The sequence below is a fragment of the Felis catus genome, chromosome E2, assembly GCF_018350175.1.
Source record: "Felis catus isolate Fca126 chromosome E2, F.catus_Fca126_mat1.0, whole genome shotgun sequence".
Classification (NCBI taxonomy): domain Eukaryota; kingdom Metazoa; phylum Chordata; class Mammalia; order Carnivora; family Felidae; genus Felis; species Felis catus.
In genome coordinates, this window is record NC_058382.1 from 51,670 (window position 1) to 57,669 (window position 6,000).

Genomic DNA, 6,000 nt, shown 5'->3' on the forward strand with positions numbered 1-6,000 from the left:
ATTCAATGCAATCCCAATCAAAATTGCACCAGCATTCTTCTCGAAACTAGAACAAGCAATCCTAAAATTCATATGGAACCACAAAAGGCCCTGAATAGCCAAAGTAATTTTGAAGAAGAAGACCAAAGCAGGAGGCATCACAATCCCAGACTTTAGCCTCTACTCCAAAGCTGTAATCGTCAAGACAGCATGGTATTGGCACAAAAACAGACACATAGACCAGTGGAATAGAATAGAAACCCCAGAACTAGACCCACAAACGTATGGCCAACTCATCTTTGACAAAGCAGGAAAGAACATCCATTGGAAAAAAGACAGTCTCTTTAACAAATGGTGCTGGGAGAACTGGACAGCAACATGCAGAAGGTTGAAACTAGACCACTTTCTCACACCATTCACAAAATTAAAATCAAAATGGATAAAGGACCTGAATGTGAGACAGGAAACCATCAAAACCCTAGAGGAGAAAGCAGGAAAAGACCTCTCTGACCTCAGCCGTAGCAATCTCTTACTTGACACATCCCCAAAGGCAAGGGTATTAAAAGCAAAAATGAACTACTGGGACCTTACGAAGATAAAAAGCTTCTGCACAGCAAAGGAAACAACCAACAAAACTAAAAGGCAACCAACGGAATGGGAAAAGATATTTGCAAATGACATATCGGACAAAGGGCTAGTATCCAAAATCTATAAAGAGCTCACCAAACTCCACACCCGAAAAACAAATAACCCAGTGAAGAAATGGGCAGAAAACATGAATAGACACTTCTCTAAAGAAGACATCCGGATGGCCAACAGGCACATGAAAAGATGCTCAACGTCGCTCCTTATCGGGGAAATACAAATCAAAACCACACTCAGATATCACCTCACGCCAGTCAGAGTGGCCAAAATGAACAAATCAGGAGACTATAGATGCTGGCGAGGATGTGGAGAAACAGGAACCCCCTTGCACTGTTGGTGGGAATGCAAATTGGTGCAGCCACTCTGGAAAACAGTGTGGAGGTTCCTCAGAAAATTAAAAATAGACCTACCCTATGACCCAGCAATAGCACTGCTAGGAATTTACCCAAGGGATACAGGAGTACTGATGCATAGGGCCACTTGTACCCCAATGTTTATAGCAGCACTCTCAACAATAGCCAAATTATGGAAAGAGCCTAAATGTCCATCAACTGATGAATGGATAAAGAAATTGTGGTTTATATACACAATGGAGTACTACAGGGCAATGAGAAAGAATGAAATATGGCCCTTTGTAGCAACGTGCATGGAACTGGAGAGTGTGATGCTAAGCGAAATAAGCCATACAGAGAAAGACAGATACCATATGTTTCCACTCTTATGTGGATCCTGAGAAACTTAACAGAAACCCATGGGGGAGGGGAAGGAAAAAAAAAAAACAGGTTAAAGTGGGAGAGAGCCAAAGCATAAGAGACTCTTAAAAACTGAGAACAAACTGAGGGTTGATGGGGGTGGGAGGGAGGGGAGGGTGGATGATGGGTATTGAGGAGGGCACCTTTTGGGATGAGCACTGGGTGTAGTATGGAAGCCATTTTGACAATAACTTTCATATATTGAAAAAAAAAAAAGATATACATACAGATCAGTGGGATTTAATTGACAACCCAGAAATACACCCTTTCATCCATGGCCAACTGAATTTTGACAAGGGTGGACAACATGCCATTGTGGAAACAATGGTCTTTTCAACAAATGGTACTGGACAACTGGCTATCACATGTGCAGAGGAATGAAACTGGACCCTTACCGTCACACCAGATACAAACATTAACTCAAAGTGGATCAAAAGCTTAAATGTAAGAGGTAAACTTATAAACTCTAGAAGAAATAAATGGAGATAAATCTTCATGAGCATTGAGTTTAACAATGCTCTTAGAGCTGATACCGAAGCACAAGCAAGGAAAAAAAAAAATAGATAAATTTAGCTTCCTCAACATTAAAAACCTTTGTAGATCAAAAGGTGCTATCCCAAAAGTGAAAAGGCAATGCCTAGAATAGAAGAAAATATCTGCACATTATTTCTCTTGTAAGAGTCTGTTACACAGAATATATAAAGAGCTTATACAACTCATCACCGTCATCAACAACAACAAACAAGTTTTAAAATGGAGAAAGGACTCAGATATACCTTTCCTCAGGGAGATCATACCAATGGTGAATAGACATGTAAAGATGTTAAACATCATTAGTCATTATGGAAATAAAGATGTAAACCACAGTTAGATACCCTTTTACACACACTAAAATTGCTATCATCAAGAAAACTACAAAATAACAATGTTGGCAAAGATGTTCACAAATTGGAACCCTTAAACGTGCTTGTGGAAACGTAAAGTGGTGCAGCCTGTGTGTAAAACAGTTTGGCATTTCCTCAAAAAGATAAAAACACAGAATTACCATATGGCTCAACAACTCTACTCCGAGATGGGTATCCGGATGAATTGAAAACAGTAGTTGAAAAAAAGAGCACGTGCACAAACATACACAGCAGCACTCTTCATGATAGCAGAAAGGTAGAAACTATGCAAATGCTCCTGGGTGGGGGGATGAATGGAGAAACAAACTGGGGCAGACCCATGAAAGGCAATATCATTCTGTCCTATAAAGGAATGAAGTAACATGGCGCGGCCGCAGAGAACAGTACGTGGCTCCTCAGGAAGCTAACACAGACTCCACCTCTGCACACACACCCAGAAATTGAAAGCGAAGCCTTGAGCAGACGTTCCTGTTCCCGTGTTCATAGCAGCCTCTTCACAGGAGCCCAAACACGGAAGCAACCCGAGTGACCGCGGACAGATGAATAAATAAACAAGATGTGGTCTCTACATGACGGAATAGGCTCAGCCTCACAAAGGGCGGGAATTCTGACACCTGCTACGACATGGACTGAACTTTGCAGTCGTCGTGCGGAGGGAAATACGCCAGTCACAGGAGGACGAATACTCTCTTCTTCCCAAATAAACCCATTTTTGCTGGTAAAAACTGGCGGCGTTATTTTTAAAGTAAACAGAACTAATAAATAAGCACACCCTCAGGATACGAGATCAACACACAAACACCATGTGCACATCTACACACTCCTGACCCTAACCCATCAGAAAGAGAAATGAACAGACGGTCCCATTTACAACCGCATCAGAAGGAAAGAAGGACCCAGGGAGGGGATGGGGGGGGGGGGGGGGGAATCTAAGCAAGGAGGTGACAGGCCTGCTCTCTGAGGACAGGACACTGGGGGCAGAAACGGAGGAAGACGCACAGGGACAGAAAGCTACTCCTTGGAGGAATCGTTCCTGTGACCACAGCCGTCCTGCCCGGAGCGATCAGCAGATGCGGGGCCGTCGCAACGAACTCCCCACGACGCCGTCGCAGACACAGGACTGACACCCCGACCCGCACGCGGAGGCGGGACGGACCCCACGCGGCCAGAGCGGCGGGAGCGCATCGCCCAGCCACCTGCTCCTGGACCGCGAACGGGACGCGGCGGGAACCGAGTCAGAGCGGAGCAGGTACACGGACCCGCGGCCCCGCGGTCCCTCGGCCCCGGAGCCCGGAGCGTGAAGACCCGACAGCCGCGCGCACAGCCCCGCGGGGGACACAGTGTCACCGCGCACGAAGCCGCGCCGGGCCCTTCCCCGCGGGGTCCCCTGAACACCGCCCCCCTCAGCGTCCCAGCTCCAGAAGCCCCTCCTCCCCCAGCCTCGCTTTCTCCCCGCCTGCTCCTTCCGCGGCAGGTCCTGAGGCGACTGGGCTCTTGTCGGCGTGGACACGGCCCCACGTCCTCCAGAATCCTCCACAGTGGGTCCTAAAGAGACCGGTTCTTGTCCCTGTGGACTCGGCCCACGTCCTCCAGAATCCTCCACAGTGGGTCCTAAAGAGACCGGTTCTTGTCCCTGTGGACTCGGCCCACGTCCTCCCGAAGCCTCCGCAGCGGGTCCTGAGGAAGACCGGGTTCTTGGTATGGACGCGGGCCCACGTCCTCCCGAATCCTCCGCAGCGGGTCCTGAGGAGACCGGGTTCTTGTCCCTGTGGAGACCGGGTTCTTGTCCCTGTGGACGCGGGCCCACGTCTGCCGGAATCCCCCACAGTGGGTCCTAAGGAAGCAGGTTTCCTGTCAGTGTGGACGCAGCACCACGTCCTCCCGAAGCCTCAACAGTGGGTCCTGAGGAGACCCAGTTCCTGTCCCTGTGGCCGCGGCCCCGCGTCCCCACGTCCCCCCGAATCCCCCTTAGTGGGTCCTGAGGAAGCGGAGCTCCTGCCACGCAGGAGGCGGGCTGAACGAGCGTGCGCGTGCGCGCGCCGGCGTCAGGAAGCAGGGCTCGGGCGCCCCCTGCAGGCGGTGGAGGTAGTGCAGGACTCGCTGGGCTCACAGGTCCGTGGAGGCAGCGCCCCCTCCTGGCCGCCCGCTGAATCCATGACATTTTGGAAATTGAAGTGGAGCCCACTATCCCCCAACTTAGCCAAAAATAGTTAAGGAAAAATTAATGAGAAACTATATGAAATGAAGTGTACACAAAAACTTTACAACCTACACCAAAATTCACTGGAAACTGTAGATAAATTTAAAATGCAAACACAAGGGGTAGCTCTTCCTGCCTACGGGTCCTGTCCCTGTGCTTTAATAAAATCACCTTTTTGCACCAAAGATGTTTTCAAGAATTCTTTCTTGGCGTCGGCTCCGGACCCCATGAACCCCACTACCACCCCCAAAAACCTCATCATTTGTATGGCACCCATCGTGTGGGGTGATGAGTCTTTTCATCTGGACTCTGAGCCGGTGCAAACTTGATGAGTACTCTTTCCTTCCTTTACCCTCACTTCATGGCCTTTTGAGAAGTATGGTCTTATTGGAACACTTTCATGTCAATCACTCAGGCTGCAATCCTCTCAACCGTAGTTACTGTGCGGGGAGGAGAAAGCCTGCCTTATGGCTGGAAGTTAGTACCCTGGCCAGAATAGTAACATCTTTAAGGAACTAAGATTGACTATGAAGCATGATGCCAATAAAGGACCTTGGAAATGTTGGCCTGATACCTTGCTTACAGAGTTCCCAGCAGCCTTACCAGGTGAGTAAAGAATGTCACTTCCTGTTAGGTGCAGGAACCTCAGGATACTGTGGGGATCTCATGAAGAGGAATCTGCCCAAATCTGAAGGTTTCGCAGGCAAGTCTGATGGCAAGTATTTGGCTTGGCTTCTGGACTAGAGAGGCTACTAAACTTTCAATCTAGAGGCTCCTTATGAACGGTTCCAGCAAAGCAAACTTTCAAAGATCTATAGGATCAATCACTAGTCTTGCTGAGCTTATGTAAATAATTAGGCCAAGTTTGTTAAAACTGGACTTGTTTTATAAATGAATTAGTCTTGATTTGGCTTCCTCTGGAAATGAGGGTTTTTACAGAGAAAAACGATGTTTCACTAATGCACCTTCATGGATGTAAAATTCTAGCTCTGATAGTCTATAAATATCGTTTGCCTAAGCTGGACAACTTGAGATAAACTTGAAAAAAATTGTCACAATAACACAGGTATGGACAATCTTCTTGCTTGTTATTCTGTGCAGATAGTAACAGGACCCCATGGGCATATAATTGCTTAAACAACTAAAAATGGGATGGACTCCTCCAATAATTGCATGTGGAAAGTCTTTTCTCACTGTAGACCTATCAATAGATAGACTATAGTGCTTTATTTAATTATTCACTTGAGGCCAGGTTAATTGATACATCTCTAAATGAATATGCAAGTCATAGCTTTCCTGAACCTGATCTGACAGTTACCAGAAACCCACCCCATATAAACCCAGGAGACATGATGTGTTTAAAGGATTGGAAGTCTAACACAGCAGTTTTAACTCCAAAATGGAAAATCTCCTTACTGGGTTGTATTATGTACTCCCACTATAGTAAAATTAGAAGGCCATTCTTCATGGACTCACATATCAAGAATTAAACCTGGGCCTTCCTCACAAGAATCTAGTA

General features: G+C 47.0%; 1 long non-coding RNA gene across 10 annotated transcripts in view; it reads right to left on the reverse strand.

The window, feature by feature from the left end:
- The window catches only part of LOC109494696, a 48,489-nt gene extending 43,458 nt beyond the window's left edge, over positions 1-5,031 (reverse strand). For 3 of the 10 annotated variants that reach the window (XR_006590372.1, XR_006590370.1, XR_006590364.1), the window contains exon 1: positions 2,715-4,303. This is a non-coding gene — a long non-coding RNA (uncharacterized LOC109494696). Of the gene's footprint in view, positions 1-2,714 lie in introns of all 10 variants that reach the window. The other 7 variants (XR_006590368.1, XR_006590363.1, XR_006590366.1 and 4 more) reach the window with 6 other exon arrangements.
- Between the last annotated feature and the right edge of the window lie 969 nt (positions 5,032-6,000).